This window comes from Rutidosis leptorrhynchoides, chromosome 4, assembly GCF_046630445.1.
Source record: "Rutidosis leptorrhynchoides isolate AG116_Rl617_1_P2 chromosome 4, CSIRO_AGI_Rlap_v1, whole genome shotgun sequence".
Taxonomy (NCBI): domain Eukaryota; kingdom Viridiplantae; phylum Streptophyta; class Magnoliopsida; order Asterales; family Asteraceae; genus Rutidosis; species Rutidosis leptorrhynchoides.
The window spans coordinates 454,580,518-454,600,652 of NC_092336.1; positions in this window are offsets into that span (position 1 = coordinate 454,580,518).

Below are 20,135 nucleotides of genomic sequence, written 5' to 3' on the forward strand. Positions count from 1 at the left end.
TCCGTTGATATCGATAGGTCGTTGAAAACACCTCTTGCAATCTTCAGTCAGTCTCTGCAGTGGTACCGAGTCTTCTGAATCTTCAGACTTCTACCGACATAACCAATTGCAGCAAGACTCCCCCTAAGACTGAAATGAGATAAATCTTTGATTGACTTGAGTTGAAGTGTCGAAACTCTGAAGCTTCCCCTTAAAAGTACATGGGCTCATCTTTAAAGCTCGATCATTGGCTCCCGCAGGTAGTCCCAATGATTTCGTAGTCGATCAGTGGCTATTGGTTTGGTAGCTTGATCGTCAAACTCCCCATATGATGTAGAAACTTCTTCGAATCTCTAACTTAACCAGTCATTCAGATTACCATCTCACGACACTGATATCTCTGACGAACTCTTCAGATAAAATACATTCTCAAAGTATCTTGACTGTAGAATCTTCTTTCTCAGCGTTCAATGTATCCCATTCTCTCAACAATTTGCTCAAGCATGAACGTCTTCATGACTTGCCTACTGTAATGGGAAAAATATCAAAGAAATCCGATCCACAGTTTATCTGATTCATCATCTTCTGAACTTAGACTCTCAAGATCTGAACCTTCACCCATAAGAACTAACATCTCCAACTCTACAACAATCATTCTACCCCATTCATCAAGTTCTCTATCAGCATCAAATAAGGTTTCTTCAGTTTGATCATCTTCTAGATTATTGTTTTCAAAAACTGAGGTTGAAATGCCCCGTTCATATCAATTATAAACGTTTCATATTAATTGGTTTCATTGCGAGGTTTTAACCTCTATATGAGACGTTTTTCAAAGCCTGCATTCGTTTTAAAAACAAACCATAACCTTTATTTTATCGACAAAGGTTTAAAAGACATAACATAGATTATCAATCATCGATAATCTAAAAATACCAAGTTTTTACACAACCATTACAATATATTACAATCTTAGACATTCGAATGCAGTTTTTAAACATTATCATACAAGCATGCTGACTCCAAATCTCTTCTTTAAGTAGCATGCAACAGCGGAAGCCTTTAATAATTACCTGAGAATAAACATGCTTAAAATGTCAACAAAAATGTTGGTGAGTTATAGGTTTAACCTATATCGTAAATCGTAATAATAGACCACAAGATTTCATTTTCATAAACATTATACAGGCATTTCGCAATCTGCATAAAAATCATTCATATGTTGAACACCTGGTAACCGACATTAACAAAATGCATATAGAATATCCCCCATCATAACAGGAACTCTCATCTGTATGATATAAAATCGAAGTACCAAAGCATACGTAACCCGGATGGGGTTTGTTAGGCCCAATAGATCTATCTTTATGATTCGCGTCAATTAGGGGCCATTTTCCTAATTCTTAGGCTACCAAGCTAAAAGGGGCGATATTCGGTATAATAATCCAACCATAGAATGTAGTTTCAAGTACTTGTGTCTATTTTGTAAAACATTTACACAGCTGCATGTATTCTCATCCCAAAAATATTAGAGAGTAAAAATGGGACTATAACTCACTTTCACAGATTTTTAATTCGTTGAAAATCAGACTTGGCCACGGATCGATTCACGAACCTATAATAAATATATACATATATCAAAGTATGATAGAAATATATTCACATCATATTTTTATTTACGTGTTGATGATTTAAGTTGTCAAGTTAGCAGTCCAACGTTAGTAGTCCAATGTTAGTAGTCCAATGTTAGTAGCCCATATATATAGTCCAAAATATCACTCTGGAATAATCAATACGTATTGTATACGTATTGTACAAGACTCAATCATGACCCAAGGTACAACTATTGTCTTAGAATTAATCTAGACGTATTGTGTACATGGTGAATTTCGATTTATCCGACGTATTGTATAACTATTGTCTTAACTAATCAAGATTACATGATATTGTCTCGGACTTAACCAAGACTAGTATATTACAAAGAAATAGTCATGACATGTTTAAATACATGTATAATACAGGAAAAGTTAGCTATGATATGGTTAGTATAGATTTTGTAAAAACAATCCCGTAGTCATTTTAGACATTTTTAACCAATATTGTTTTGCCCATATCTTCTTCGTTACAAATCGGTTTTGATTGAATCAAATTGCTATGATTTTGTAATGAACTCGATTTTCTAAAACTAAACTGAAAAAGTGGTGGTTTATAGTCGGAGTTACATGTTATAAGTCTATTTATAAAGAGTAGTCATATCTGCCGAAAGAACGATACCTTGATGACCATTTTGAAAAACATACTTCTACTTTGAGTTTAACCACCATTTTTAGATATATTAACATGTTCATATGAAATATCATTTTCCCAGATAATCATCTTTAAACTCAAAGTTTAAGATAGTTTTTAATTATCCAACCCGAAACAGCCCCCGATTTCACTACGACGGCGTATGTCCAGTTTTACGGTGTTCTTCGTGTTTTCCAATTTTAAATAAGTTAGCATATCATATAGATATAATACATGTGTTTAGTTGTTTTTAAAAGTCAAGTTAGAAAGATTAATTTTGTTTGCAAACAAGTTTAGAATTAACTAAACTATGTTCTAGTGATTACAAGTTATTTTCTTCGAATAAGATAGTTATATAAGTATGAATCGAACGAGGTTATGAACATAGTTACTACCTCAAGTATAGTAGGTAAACCTAATGGAAATGATGAGAATTAATCTTGAGCTTCAAAGTATCTTTGATGGATTGGAAGTTCTTTAAGTAGAATCATGGAACGAAAACAAGTTCAAGTAAGATTACTACTTGATTAAAGATAGTTATGATTATAGAATTTAATCAAAGATTAAATATAATTATTACCTTGATTTAGAAAGAACACCTACTGATATAAATGAAGATTTCTTGAGGTTGGATGATCACTTGAAATGAATTTGCAAGATTGAAAGTAATCTAGCAAACTTGAAAGGATTTTTCAAAGTGTTCTTGATGTGTTCTTGAATGATGATGTTTCTTGATTGTAATTGAAGCTAGATTGACCTAGATGATCAATGTTACTGAAATAGAGATGTTCTTGTGTTTAGAGAGAGTTAAGATGGAGAAAAAAAAATCAAAGAAATGTGATGTGTGTGTTGTTTGAAAAAAATGCCTAATGCTTAGTCAATATAAGGTTACTAGTTTTTATTTTCTTGCTCATAAGTCATGCTAGTTGTCAAATGATGGTTCCCACATGTTTGTGACTCATCTAGGGCTGCTAAGAACTGAATTATTATGTGTATATACCAATAGTATATACATCTAGAAGCTGGGTATTATACGAGTGAAAATACCGTACGAATACGAGTAGAATTCTTGATGAAAACGAATGAGAATACGATTATAGTTATCTTTGATAAGTATAAGTATTTTGATATATGTCTTTAAGTATTTTAAAAGTGTATTAATACTTCTTAATACATTACATATATATACATTTTAATTAAGTCATTATTTCATCGTTAATCGTTACATGTATATATTGTTTCGAAACCCTTAAGTTAGTAGTCTCATTTTATGTATATAGTTCATTGTTAATACACTTAATGATATACTTAATTATCATTTTATCATGTTATACATAGTGTATTAATATATATTAATACGATACCTATGTATTTATTTTAATTAAGACGTTATTACGTCGATAATTGTTACATATATATATCGTTTCGAATTCCTTAATTTAGTAGTCTCATTTTATGTATATAACCCATTGTTAACATACTTAATGAGATACTTACATATATATATATATATATATATATATATATATATATATATATATATATATATATATATATATATATATCATCATCATGTCGTTTTTTCAAGTTTTAACGTTCGTGAATCGTCGGACAAACTGGGTGGTCAAACGTTTACATAAAATCCGTTTCAATTAATCAAGTCTTAACAAGTTTGATTTCTTAACATGTTGGAAACATTTATTCATGTAAATATCAATCTCAAATATATATAATCATGGAAAAATACGGGTCGTTACAGTACCTACCCATTAAATAAATTTCGTTCCGAAATTTTAAGAAGTTGTAGGTGTTGACGTATCATCTGGAAATAAGTGCGGGTATTTCTGCTTCATCTGATCTTCACGCTCCCATGTGAACTTGGGTCCTCTACGAGCATTCCATCGAACCTTAATGATTGGTATTTTGCTTTGCTTAAGCCCTTTAATCTCATAATCCATTATTTCGACGAGTACTTCAACGAATTGGAGTTTTTCGTCAATCTTAATCTCGTCTAAAGGAATAGTGAGATCTTCTGTAGCTAAGCATTTCTTCAGATTCGATACGTGGAAGGTGTTATGTACACTGGAGAGTTGTTGAGGTAGTTCAAGTCGATAAGCTACTGGCCCAACACGATCAATAATCTTGAAAGGCCCAATGTATCTCGGGTTTAGTTTCCACCGTTTGCCAAAACGAATGACACCTTTCCAAGGTGATACCTTAAGCATGACCATGTTACCAACCTCAAATTCTAAAGGTTTTCTTCTGACATCGGCGTAGCTCTTTTGTCGACTCCTGGATGTTTTCAACCGTTGTTGAATCTAGATGATTTTCTCGGTAGTTTCCTGGATAATCTTCGGACCCGTAATTTGTTTATCTCCCACCTCACTCCAACAAATCGGAGACCTGCATTTCCTACCATAAAGTGCTTTGAAAGGTGTCACATCAATACTCGAGTGATAACTGTTGTTATAGGAAAATTCTGCTAATGGTAGATGTCGATCCCAACCATTTCTAAAATCAATAATACATGCTCGTAGCATGTCTTCAAGTGTCTGTATTGTCATTTCACTTTGTCCATCAGTTTGTGGGCGATAGGCAGTACTCATGTCTAGACGAGTTCCCAATGCTTGATGTAATGTCTGCCAAAAATCTTGAAACAAATCTGCCATCCCGATCAGAGATAATAGAAATTGGTATTCCATGTCTGGAGACGACTTCCTTCAAGTATAGTCGTGCCAATTTCTCCATTTTATCTTCTTCCCTCATTGGTAGAAAGTGTGCTGACTTGGTAAGACGATCGACTATTACCCAAATAGTATCATAACCACTTGTAGTCCTTGGCAATTTAGTAATGAAATCTATGGTAATGTTTTCCCATTTCCATTTCGGGATTTCAGTTTATTGAAGTAGACCTGATGGTTTCTGATGCTCAGCTTTGACTTTAGAACAAGTCAAACATTCTCCTACGTATGTAGCAATATCGGCTTTCATACCCGGCCACCAAAAATGTTTCTTGAGATCTTGGTACATTTTCTACGCTCCGGGATGTATTGAGTATCTGGTTTTATGTGCTCCCCTAAGTACCATTTCTCTCGAATCCCTAAACTTTGGTACCCAAATTCTTTTAGCCAAATACCGAGTTCCATCCTCCCGAATAGTAAGTTGTTTATCCAATCCTTTGGGTATTTCCTTTTCAAAACTTCCTTCCTTCAAAACCCCCCGTTGCGCCTCTTTTATTTGAGTAGTAAGGTTAGTATGAATTATTATATTCATAGATTTTACCCGCATAGGTTCTCTTTCCTTTCTACTCAAAGCATCGGCTACCACATTCGCCTTCTCCGGGTGATAACGAATCTCACAGTTGTAATCATTTAGCAGCTCAACCCACCTACGTTGCCTCATGTTCAGTTACTTCTGATCAAATATGTGTTGGAGACTTTTGTGGTCGGTATATATGGTACATTTGACCCCATATAAGTAATGTCTCCACATCTTCTATGCAAAAACAACAACGCCTAATTCTAAATCGTGAGTCGTGTAATTCTGCTCGTGAATCTTCAATTGTCTAGACGCATAAGTAATTACCTTCGTTCATTGCATTAATACACAACCAAGACCTTGCCTTGAAGCATCACAATAAATCACAAAATCATCATTCCCTTCAAGCAATGACAATATAGGTGCCGTAGTTAACTTCTTCTTCAACAGTTGAAACGCTTTCTCTTGTTCATCCTTCCATTCAAATTTCTTCCCTTTATGCGTCAATGCAGTCAAGGGTTTTGCTACTTTGGAAAAATCTTGGAGGAATCTTCTGTAGTAACCAGCCAATCCTAAAAATTGGCGTATGTGCGTTGGGGTTTTCGGGGTTTCCCAGTTTTCAACAGTTTCAATCTTTGCCGGATCAACCTGAATACCTTCCTTGCTCACTATGTGTCCGAGGAATTGAACTTTTTTCAACCAAAATGCACACTTAGAAAACTTAGCGTACAGTTCTTCCTTCTTCAACAATTCTAGCACCATTCTCAAATGTTCTCCATGCTCTTAATCATTCTTAGAGTATATAAGTATGTCATCGATGAAAATAATGACAAACTTGTCAAGATATGGCCTACACACCCGGTTCATGAGGTCCATAAACACAGCTGGTGCATTAGTCAATCTAAACGGCATAACCATAAACTCATAATGACTGTAACGCGTTCTGAAAGCAGTCTTTAGAATATCCTCCCCCTTCACCCGCATTTGATGATAACCGGAACGTAAATCAATCTTCGAATAAACTGACGAACCTTGCAGTTGGTCAAATAAGTTGTCGATTCTCGGTAGTGGATAACGGTTTTTGATGGTAAGCTTGTTCAACTCTCGGTAGTCGATACATAACCTGAACGTACCATCCTTCTTCTTGACAAACAAAACAGGAGCTCCCCACGGTGATGTGCTTGGTCGAATGAAACCACGCTCCAAAAGCTCTTGTAATTGGCTTTGTAATTCTTTCATTTCACTGGGTGCAAGTCGGTAAGGAGCACGAGCTATCATTGCAGCTCCTGGTACAAGATCTACTTGAAATTCGACGGATCGGTGTGGCGGTAGTCCCGATAATTCTTTCGGAAATACATCGGGAAATTCCTTTGAGACGGGAACATCATTGATTTTCTTTTCTTCGGGTTTGACTTTCTCGACGTGCGCTAAAATTGCATAGCAACCTTTTCTTATTAGCTTTTGCGCCTTCAAACTACTAATAAGATTTAACTTCGCGCTACTCTTTTCTCCGTACACCATTAAGGGTTTTCCTTGCTCGCGCAGAATGCGAATCGCATTCTTGTAACAAACGATCTCTGCTTTCTCCTTGATCATCCAGTCCATGCCGCTTATTACATCAAAACTCCCCAATTCTACTGGTATCAAATTAATTTTAAACGTTTCGCCAACCAGTTTAATTTTTCGGTTCCGGCATATTTTATCGGCTTTAACTAGTTTACCGTTAGATAATTCAAGTAAACACTTATTATCCAACGACGTTAATGGACAACTTAATTTGGCACAAAAATCTCTACTCATATAGCTTCTATCCGCACCCGAATCAAATAAAACATAAACATGTTTTTCATCAATAAGAAACGTACCCGTAACAAGCTCCGGGTCTTCCTGTGCTTCAGCCGCATTAATGTTGAAGACTCTTCCTAGGCCTTGCCCATTATTATTCCCTTGGTTTGGGCACGCACTTTTGTAATGACCCTTCTTCCGGCATCTGAAACAAGTAATGTCGGCATTATTTGTTCCTTTAACCACTGGTCCGTAGACTTCACACTTCGTCGTACCATGACCCTTTCTATTACACTTGGTACATGATGCTGAACAGTAAGTAGTCGGATGGTACCCTTCACACCTTTGGCACAGAATTTTCTGCCTCTTATCGTCATTGTTGTTATTGTTGTTATTGTTGTTGGGGCGGTTGTTGTAGTTGTTGTTGTTGTTGAGACGGTGTATGTAGTTGTTGTTGTTGTTGGGGTTAAAATTGTTGTTGCGATTTTTATTGCGATATATGGTGCGATTGAAGTTGTGATTATTATTGTTGTTGTACTGGTGACCCTTGTCACTGGTTTCTTCTCACTTCCTCTTGCATTCTTTTATTTTGGCCTCCCCGGCTGCCAACTCTTTATTTCTTCCCTCAATCTGGCTCATGAGTTTGTGACCCATTCGACTCGCTTTCTGCATTGATGTAGGTGCGGATGCACTTACATTTTCCTGAATTCTAACTGGCAGCCCTTTCACAAACGCGTCGATCTGTTCTTCCTCGTCCTCAAACATACCAGGACACATTGGAGACAACTATGTGAATCATCGCTCATATGTGGTGATATAGTTTCCTTGCGCTCGTAGTTCTCTAAGCTCTGTCTTGAGCTTGTTGACCTCATTCCTGGACAGTACTGCTCATTCATCATGTGTTTGAACGCTGACCATGGTAGTGCGTAAGCAGTATCTTGTCCCACCTGCTCGAGATAGGTGTTCCACCATGTTAACGCAATACCTGTGAAAGTATGCGTGGCATATTTCACCTTATCCTCTTCAGTACATTTGCTTATAGCAAATACAGATTCAACCTTCTCGGTACACCATTTTAGTCCGACTGGTCCTTCGGTTCCATCAAACTCAAGAGGTTTACAGGCAGTGAAAGCCTTGTAGGAGCATCTTACATGGTTCCCTGTAGAGTTAGTCCCACTGCTGGACCCTGAGGGATTTTTGTGTAATGTAGCCTGTACTGCGGCTATGCTCGCAGCAAGAAAGTTACGAAATTCTTCCTCGTTCATATTCAGGGTTTGTCTGGTAGTCGGTGCCATTTCCTTCAAAGATAGCCAAAAGATTTAAGTTAATCATATAGAATATCAGGAGTAGTCAATAGTATTTCGTAGCATAATATGAACTTATTTATAAAAGCCTTTTCTTCATATTAGCATTTTATAATTATAATTCGGGTAGTACCTACCCGTTAAAATTCATACTTAATAGCTAATATACGATTCAACTACTACAATTCTATCATGAAAAATTAATTACAATAATACTTCATGTTTAAATCTTTGGTACAATATTTTACAATCGTACAATACGGATATTTTACATACATCATGAAATATAGCACACGATAACTATAATACAAGGCAACTGTTAAGACAATTCTATTTAAACTCAAATCATTCAGTAAAAACACGTAATTCATAGGACCAAAAACAAGTCATGCACTCTGGTTTAACCAATACTATTTCCCATCCCATGTCCAGTGGAAAATAACCGTTGTGGCCCTTGATCGTACAGCACATTACGATGTCGTTAAAAGGACGGGGGTTACATAATACCCAACATCGTCATAACAAATCAAAAACCTTAGTCCTCACCTCAACCACTAAATCCGTTACCAGTGGGAATGTTCTATTAAGAAGTTCTAACCCGATGTTCTTTTTCTCAGTTTGATGAGAGGCGAACATAATTAACCCATAAATGTAGCATGCTTCTTAAAGTTGCATGTTTGAAGCCTTCTCTAATGAACGAAGTCCTATATTGGTATATATGGAGTTAAAATAAGCACTCAACCCGTAGCGGAAAATTGCATTAGGGTTCTCAGAATACATAGCCATAAAGAAAATATGGCCCAACTTAGGGTCTCCCCAATGTGTGATACACCACTTATTGAAGGATAGCCTTTTATAAACTAAGGAATGCTCAGAGTGCCTTTTGAATGCTTTGCAAACCAACTTTGTCATAAACAATTGAGCCGATGAATCTTGACCCACTCTAGACAAGATTTCAACAACCATTTCCTGTGGCAGGTCTTCTAAAATATTCGGTTATCTATCCCTAACGTCCATTTTGTATTTCATTATAAACTGTAAAAGAGATGAAAATTATACTTAAGTCTGATAATGGAAATAATAAGACATTACAAGCAATTTTTACATATAGCATAAAAGCACAAGCACGGTATCATACATATATTACAAGGCATGGTAAAACTCATTACTATGAACTCTTCAATCAGACTCATTTGTTTCTTCCTCTTCTGACTTAGTTCGTTCCGCTAATTTCTTACCAATACCCATTCCGCCCTAATACGAGCAGTCATTTTCACACCCTTTTTGGAAGGACCTAGTCTCTGAGATATTCCAGGTTGATAATTAAAGTTTAAGTGATACGGATGTTTACGATAAGAACGGTCAGGGTTATTCCTGATAACTAATGGTCCATCGGACTTGGGAGCGGGTTTCTCTATCATGATAGATGGAGATTTCCCCTTTTTCTTTTTATTAAACTGAGCCAATGTAATTTCTATCACTTCGTCGGAATCCTCATCGGGATTCTCTTCCGGTTCCTCAGGGAATTGGGAGTCTTCCCAGTATTTTTCTTCCTCAGCTGAGACACCATCGACCATTTTTAACTTTGGTACATTGGTTGAAGATTTTGACTCAATATCTGAGTCGCTTGAATGACTATTGTAATCGGAGTTGTTTGATAGCCTAGCGTGATCGAATGAAGTCATCTAACACATAATAGCAAGCATGTTAAGAAATTAATATATCACATAATATTTACATGTTAAGCATATATAGTTTTCAACAAAAATGTTAAGCAATCATTTTTAAAACAGACACGGTCGAAGTCCAGACTCACTAATGCATCCTAACAAACTTGATTAGACACACTAATATAAATTTTTTGGTTCTCTAAGACCAACGCTCTGATACCAACTGAAATACCCCGTTCATATCGATTATAAACGTTTCATATTAATTGGTTTCATTGCGAGGTTTTGACCTCTATATGAGACGTTTTTCAAAGCCTGCATTCGTTTTAAAAATAAACCATAACCTTTATTTTATCGACAAAGGTTTAAAAGACATAATATAGATTATCAATCATCGATAATCTAAAAATACCAAGTTTTTACACAACCATTACAATATATTACAATCTTAGACATCCGAATGCAGTTTTTAAACATTATCATACAAGCATGCTGACTCCAAATCTCTTCTTTAAATAGCATGCAACAGCGGAAGCCTTTAATAATTACCTGAGAATAAACATGCTTAAAATGTCAACAAAAATGTTGGTGAGTTATAGGTTTAACCTATATCGTAAATCGTAATAATAGACCACAAGATTTCATTTTCATAAACATTATACAGGCATTTCGCAATCTGCATAAAAATCATTCATATGGTGAACATCTGGTAACCGACATTAACAAAATGCATATAGAATATCCTCCATCATAACAGGAACTCTCATCTGTATGATATAAAATCGAAATACCAAAGCATCCGTAACCCGGATGGGGTTTGTTAGGCCCAATAGATCTATATTTAGGATTCGCGTCAATTAGGGGCCATTTCCCTAATTCTTAGGCAACCAAGCTAAAATGGGCGATATTCGGTATAATAATCCAACAATAGAATGTAGTTTCAAGTACTTTTGTCTATTTTGTAAAACATTTACAAAGCTGCATGTATTCTCATCTCAAAAATATTAGATAGTAAAAATGTGACTATAACTCACTTTCACAGATTTTCAATTCATTGAAAATCAGACTTGGCCACGGATCGATTCACGAACCTATAACAAATATATACATATATCAAAGTATGATATAAATACATTCACATCATATTTTTATTTACGTGTTGATGATTTAAGTTGTCAAGTTAGTAGTCCAACGTTAGTAGTCCAATGTTAGTAGTCCAATGTTAGTAGTCCATATATATAGTCCAAAATATCACCCTGGAATAATCAAGACGTATTGTATACTTATTGTACAAGACTCAATCATGACCCAAGGTACAACTATTGTCTTAGAATTAATCTAGACATATTGTGTACATGGTGTCTTTCGATTTATCCGACGTATTGTATAACTATTGTCTTAACTAATCAAGATTACATGATATTGTCTCGGACTTAACCAAGACCAGTATATTACAAGGAAATAGTCATGACATGTTTAAATACATGTATAATACATGAAAAGTTAGCTAGGATATGGTTAGTATAGATTTTGTAAAAACAATCCCGTAGTCATTTTAGCCATTTTTAACCAACATTGTTTTGCCCATATCTTCTTCGTTACAAATCGGTTTTGAGTGAATCAAATTGCTATGGTTTTGTAATGAACTCTATTTTCTAAAACTAAACTGAAAAAGTGGTGGTTTATAGTCAGAGTTACAGGTTATAAGTCTATTTATAAAGAGTAGTCATATCTGCCGAAAGAACGACACCTTGATGACCATTTTGAAAAACATACTTCTACTTTGAGTTTAACCACCATTTTTAGATATATTAACATGTTCACATGAGATATCATTTTACCAGAGAATCATCTTTAAATTCAAAGTTTAAGATAGTTTTTAATTATCCAACCCGAAACAGCCCTCGGTTTCACTACGACGGCGTATGTCCAGTTTTACGGTGTTCTTTGTGTTTTCCAGTTTTAAATCCTTAAGTTAGAATATTATATAGATATAATACATGTATTTAGTTGTTTTTAAAAGTCAAGTTAGAAGGATTAATTTTGTTTGCAAACAAGTTTAGAATTAACTAAACTATGTTCTAGTGATTACAAGTTATTTTCTTCGAATAAGATAGTTATATAAGTATGAATCGAACGAGGTTATGAACATTGTTACTACCTCAAGTATAGTAGGTAAACCTAATGGAAATTATTAGAATTAATCTTGAGCTTCAAAGGATCTTTGATGGCTTAGAAGTTCTTGAAGTAGAATCATGGAGCGAAAACAAGTTCAAGTAAGATTACTACTTGATTAAAGATAGTTATGATTATAGAATTTAATCAAAGCTTAAATATAATTATTACCTTGATATAAAAAGAACACCTACTGATATAAATGAAGATTTCTTGAGGTTGGATGATCACTTGAAATGGATTTTCAAGATTGAAAGTAATCTAGCAAACTTGAAAGGATTTTTCGAAGTGTTCTTGATGTGTTCTTGAATGATGATGTTTCTTGATTATAATTGAAGATATATTGACCTAGATGATCAATGTTACTGAAGTAGAGACGTTCTTGTTTTTAGAGAGAGTTAAGATAGAGAAAAAAATCAAAGAAATGTGATGTGTGTGTTGTTTGAAAAAAAATGCCTAATGCTTAGTCAATATAAGGTTACTAGTTTTTTATTTTCTTGCTCATAAGTCATGCTAGTTGTCAAATTATGGTTTCCACATGTTTGTGACTCATCTAGGGCTGCTAAGAACTGACTTATTATGTGTATATACCAATAGTATATATATCTAGAAGCTGAGTATTATACGAGTGAAAATATCGTACGAATACGAGTAGAATTCTTGATGAAAACGAATGAGAATACGATTATAGTTATCTTTGATAAGTATAAGTATTTAGATATATGTATTTAATTATTTTAAAAGTGTATTAGTACTTCTTAATACATTACATATATATACATTTTAATTAAGTCGTTATTTCGTCGTTAATCGTTACATGTATATATTGTTTCGAAACCCTTAAGTTAGTAGTCTCGTTTTATGTATATAGTTCATTGTTAATACACTTAATGATATACTTAATTATCATTTTATCATTTTAAACATAGTGTATTAATATATATTAATACGATACCTATGTATTTATTTTAATTAAGACGTTATTACGTCGATAATCGTTACATATATATATCGTTTCGAATTCCTTAATTTAGTAGTCTCATTTTATGTATATAACCCATTGTTAATATACTTAATGAGATAGTTACATATCATTATATCATGTTATATATATATATATATATATATATATATATATATATATATATATATATATATATATATATATATATATATATATATATATATATATATATATATATATATATATCATGTCGTTTTTACAAGTTTTAACGTTCGTGAATCGTCGAACAAACTGGGTGGTCAAACGTTTACATAAAATCCGTTTCAATTAATCAAGTCTTAACAAGTTTGATTGCTTAACATGTTGGAAACATTTATTCATGTAAATATCAATCTCAAATATATATAATCATGGAAAAATACGGGTCGTTACAGAGGTATCGCCACAAGTAGTTTTCCAGGTATTGAAGAAGTAGTCTTCTGATGATGTAGGTGAAATACTTCCTAATTCAGGTGATCGAGGAACAGAATCACGTGCTTTCTTGAATTTATCTTTCACCCTTTTTTGAATCTTCTCCTTTCTAATGGTTCGAGATAATTCTTCAGCTCTTTCAGCACGAGCAGTTAACTTCTCAATTATACTTTGATCAGAACCACAGTTTGTTTCAACTTCAGTGATCTTCTCCATGTTAGCTTTAGGTTATTGTTCATTTACATTCAATTTGATAAACCAATCATCATCATCGCCATGAATGACAACTAGAGCTTTGTTAGGACTTTCAGTTGTGTCTGTATCACTTCCCTTATCAGTGATGTAAATCTCATGCTTTGTTGGTTGACTCTGAGAACTATTTCTATTATAGTTCTGACTCCTGAAAGGATTGTGATTATCCTGCTTCTTTTGTTTAGTACACTGTCTTGAAAAATGACCTAATTCTCCACAGTTGTAACAAGTAACAGTATTCATGTCAAAACCTAGTTTTGTATCCTTGGTCAGACTGATTGGTTTTCCAGTTCTCTCCTCGTAGTCTTTAGCTCTTCTCACAAGATTTGTCATACCCCACATTATATCCATCTTCTCTGCTTCATCCTTATCAAATTGTTGATAATCTTCTGTTGTCAGATGAATGTTACCCACACGACCATCAAGATAACTATCATAAGAATTCACAAGATTGGACAGTAAAGCTATATCCTCATTGATCTTCTCTTTTCCAACTTTTCTCATGTTTTCAATCTTTAGCGCATATAGGATATCTGATGCAGACGATGTAGATGACTTTGTTGTATTTGAAGTAGGCTGTGATTGAGTGTTGAGTGAACATTGTGAAACTTGTGACGGATAGGAAGGTTGTTGAATACTTGATGTACTGACATTCAAACCATACATATTCTGATTATTTGTTGCAAAGGCAGTCTGAAACGGAGCATGAGCAGATTTAGCAGGTGTATAACCAGTTGGATAGTACATTGTGGTGTCTTGAACTTATTTAGACTTCTTCATTTTGTTCAACAGCTCTAATTCCTCATCCTGAAGTCTTGCAATAAACGAGTTTTGTAATGGCCCGTCCAAATCCATATGGACGAATACAATAACATTTGGTCCCATTGCGAGGGTTTGACCTCTATATGATACGTTTTACAAACATTGCATTCGTTTTTAAAAGACAACTTTCATTACAACGATAGTTGACAAATATGCATACCATTTCACAATATAATCAGACTATAAATGACTTAATCTATCATTTACTTTAATATAATCTTGTTTAACTCAACGACTCGAATACAACGTCTTTTGAAATATGTCATGAATGACTCCAAGTAATATCTTTAAATTGGGCAAATGCACAGCAGAAGATTTCTTTCATACCTGAGAATAAACATGCTTAAAAGTGTCAACCAAAAGGTTGGTCAGTTCATTAGTTTATCATAAATATTCATTTCTAACAATTTAATAGACCACAAGATTTTCGATTTCATTTTCATTTCCATAATCATTATATAGGCATTTCGCAATCTGCATAAAGATAAAATCATTCATATGGTGAACACTTGGTAACCGAACTAACATGATGCATATAGAATATCCCCCGCATACAGGCATTTCGCAATCTGCATGCTATATACCGGCCGTCGCAATCAGTATATATCAATCGAAGTACTAAAGCATTCGTACCCAATGGGACTTGTCAAGGTCCATAGATCTATCTTTAGGATTCGCGTCAATTAGGGGCCATTTCCCTAATTCTTAGGCTACCAAGCTAAAAAGGGGCGATATTCGGTATTCGTAATCCAACCATAGAATATAGTTTAGTACTTGTGTCCATTTCATAAAACAGTTATAAAAACAGCGCATGTATTCTCAGCCCAAAAATATAATAAAAGGGAATAATGAAACTCACTTTCACAAATTTTCAATTCGTCAAAAAACAGACTTAGCCACAGATCGATTCACGAACCTATAACAAATATATACATATATATCAAAGTATGATAAATATATTCAAATCATATTTTTATTTACGTGTTGATGATTTAAGTTGTCAAGTTAGCAGTCCAACGTTAGTAGTCCATATATATAGTTCAATACATCATCCTGGAATAATCAATACGTATTGTAAATATAATTTCTAAGACTCAATCACAACCCATTGCACAACTATTGTCTTTGAAGTTATCTCGACGTATTGTGTACATGTGTCTTACGATTTATCTGACGTATTGTAAATATATTGTCTAAGACTCAATCACAACCCATTGTACAACTATTGTCTTTGAAGTTATCTCGACGTATTGTGTACATGTGTCTTACGATTTATCTGACGTATTGTATATATATTGTCTAAGATTTAATCACGACCCACTGTACAAACTGTTGTCTTTGAAGTTATCTCGACGTATTGTGTACATGTGTCTTACGATTAACCAAGACTAGTATAGTACAAGGAAATATGTATAAATACATATATAATACAAGAAAAGTTAGCTAGGACATGGTTAGTATAGATTTTTGCAAAATAATCCCGTAGCTATTTTGGTGATTTCTAACCAATCTTGTTTTGCCCATATCTTCTTCGTTATAAATCGGTTTTGAGTGATTCAAATTGCTATGGTTTCGTAACGAACTTTAGTATTTAGAACTAAACTTAAAAATTAGTGGTTTATAGTCGGAGTTACAGGTTACAAGTCCATATTTGAAAGAGGTAGTCATTTCCTTCGAAAGAACGACATCTTGAAGACCATTTTGAAAAACATACTTCTACTTTGAGTTTAACCATAATTTTTGGATATGTTATCATGTTTATATGAAATATTATTTTCCCAAAATACAAAGCTTTAAATCAAAGTCTAAGATAGTTTTTTTTTTATTTTATTATCCAACCCGAAACAGCCCCCGGTTTTACTACGACGGCGTATATCCAGTTTTACGGTGTTCTTCGTGTTTCCAAGTTTTAACTAATTAAATTAGCATATCATATAGATATAAAATATGTGTTAAGTTATTTTTAAAAGTCAAGTTAGAAGGATTAACTTTGTTTGCGAACAAGTTTAGAATTAACTAAACTATGTTCTAGTGATTACAAGTTATTTTCTTCAAATAAGATGATTATATAAGTATGAATCGAACGATGTTATGAACATCATTACTACCTCAAGTTTAGTAGGTAAACCTACTGGAAGTGACAAGAAATGATCTAGCTTCAAAGGATCTTGGATGGCTTGAAAGTTCTTGAAGTAGAATCATGACACGAAAACAAGTTCAAGTAAGATTATCACTCGAATTAAGATAGTTATAGTTATAGGAATTGAATCAAAGTTTGTATATGAGTATTACCTTGATTTAGAATGATATCTTACTATAAACAACAAGGATTTATTGAGGTTGGATGATCACTTTACAAGATTGGAAGTGAGCTAGTAAACTTGGAAGTATTCTTGATTTTATGAAACTAGAACTTGTAGAATTTATGAAGAACACTTAGAACTTGAAGATGGAACTTGAGAGAGATCAATTATATGAATAAAATTGAAGAATGAAAGTGTTTGTAGGTGTTTTTGGTCGTTGGTATATGGATTAGATATAAAGGATGTGTAATTTTGTTTTTATGTAAATAATTCATGAATGATTTATAATATTTTTGTAATTTTGTGTAATCATTCATGCTAGTTGCCAAATGATGGTTCCCACATGTTTAATGACTCACATGGGCTGCTAAGGAGCTGATGATTGAGTGTATATACCAATAGTATATACATCTAGAAGCTGTGTATTGTACGAGTACGAATACGGGTGCATACGAGTAAAATTGTTGATGAAAATGAACGAGAATGTAATTGTAAGCATTTTTGTTAAGTATAAGTATTTTGATATATGTTCTTAAGGCTTTCAAAAGTGTATTAATACATATTAATACAATACATATATATATATACATTTTAATTAAGTCATTATTTCGTCGTTAATCGTTACATGTATATATTGTTTCGAAACCCTTAAGTTAGTAGTCTCGTTTTATGTATATAGTTCATTATTAATACACTTAATGATATACTTAATTATCATTATATAATGTTAAACATAATGTATTAATATATCTTAATACAATACATATGTATTTATTTTAATTAAGACGTTATTACGTCGATAACCGTTACATATATATCTTGTTTCAAATTCCTTAATTTAGTAGTCTCATTTTATGTATATAACCCATTGTTAATATACTTAATGAGATACTTACTTACCATAATACCATGTTAAATATATATATATATATATATATATATATATATATATATATATATATATATATATATATATATATATATATATATATATATATATCATGTCGTGTTTACAAGATTTAACGTTCGTGAATCGTCGGACAAACTGGGTGGTCAAACGTTTATGTAAAATCCGTTTCGTTTAATCAAGTCTTAACAAGTTTGATTGCTTAACATGTTGGAAACATTTAATCATGTAAATATCAATCTCAAATATATACATATATTTATATACACATCTTATTTACAAATAGTAGTTCGTGAATCGTCCGGAAAAGTCGAAGGTTACATGAACACAGTTCCAAATTTTTAAATTTCAACTTAACAGACTTTGCTTATCATGTCGGAAACATTAATTCATTTAAAGATTAAGTTTAAATTTGGTTGGAAATTTCCGGGTAGTCACAGTACCTACCCGTTAAAGAAATTTCGTCCCGAAATTTGGTTAAGGAAAGTTTGATAATGGAAGTAAGATTATTCTTGTATCAAGAACTATAACTTGAATTATTATCATGAATTCGATCGTTCATATAATCATTATCAAGGAAATAGATTAATAGAGTATTTTAAATACCTTGAATGAGTCGAGTTCCGTTTATGAATAGCACGAGTTCAATAAATATAGAGTTTTTTTCATCTTTGCGAAAATATGGATAGAACAATTCGATTACGCGAAGAGTATGAATGAAGCTATCGTAAAAGATGGAATTGAGGAAATAAAGTTTCGTCTTAATTTTTGACGTAGTAACAGTTGATTTCCGGATTTCAAGGAATGTAAAGAAAATCTTCGAAATCTATAAAAGATTTAATTTTTCGGGATTTAAGGAAATTAGGATCCTCTTTAATTAAATGCGATAATCTGCCTTGATTGCCCTGTCTGTTATATCCACTATAAATTGACCTCTTCCGACTCATTATTATCACCATCCCTACTTTCTTTATCAATTCATACATCGAAAAGATTGTGAAAAATGCTCAATCCAGTTCTGGTTCTTGACCTAATATTGACGTTCGCCACCATTATCCTTCTTTTCCAGCTCCCTCCGGAGGAATCTGTTTATTTCTATTATGCTCTAGGGATTGTTGTACTTATCATTCTCCCGTGTCTTTATATTGCTATACGTATTGATATACACGGTTTGTAATTTCTGATTTGTTATCGGGCTTTATATTTTCCTTTATATTTCGGAGCTCCATGCTTTTGTTTTCTCTTCTCAACTTTAAGTAAAGCGATCAAGATGTCTCGATATTGTAGGTACGAAATTTCGAATGAACATAACTAATGTTTTAAACAGAAAGGAATTATAATAACACGATTTAATTTGGTAAATTACCGGTATCACGGAAAAGATAGAACTATCAAGAAAATACGTTCTTGATATTTTTAGAGGTTAAATAGAATGAAAGAATCGTGTAACATGGCATACGATGACGATATAATCTGTGAATCATCATGTTCCATTAGAAACTCAGCATGACTTACTGTAATATAATCACGTTGATCAGGCGTCATTATATTATACTAACTCATACTTCAATTCCTAACACTACTTCAAAAACATTCATAATCTAAACTCGATGTTTATAGAAATTTAGAAACTAAAACAGTTTCCTTTAAGATGTAACACATATAGTACGAAGAGATAAGTAATTTCGGACAAGAATATTTATGAAATTATCCTCAGAAATATCGAGGATATTTATGATGATATTTTTGGAATTTCTAAGATCGAAGGTTGATGAGGAAAATTCTTCCGCAAGTATATAGAATAAGTAAGGAGCAAGATATTCGCTAAAGATTTCATCGGATACAGAATCATCTGGATTCTTTATGTACAAGTTTAGTCCTTATGATTTGTTCACCGTCTCCTTCATAGTTTTGCTTAATCCGCTTTCTAGTATAGATTTTCTGTTGAACGTTTCCAACACT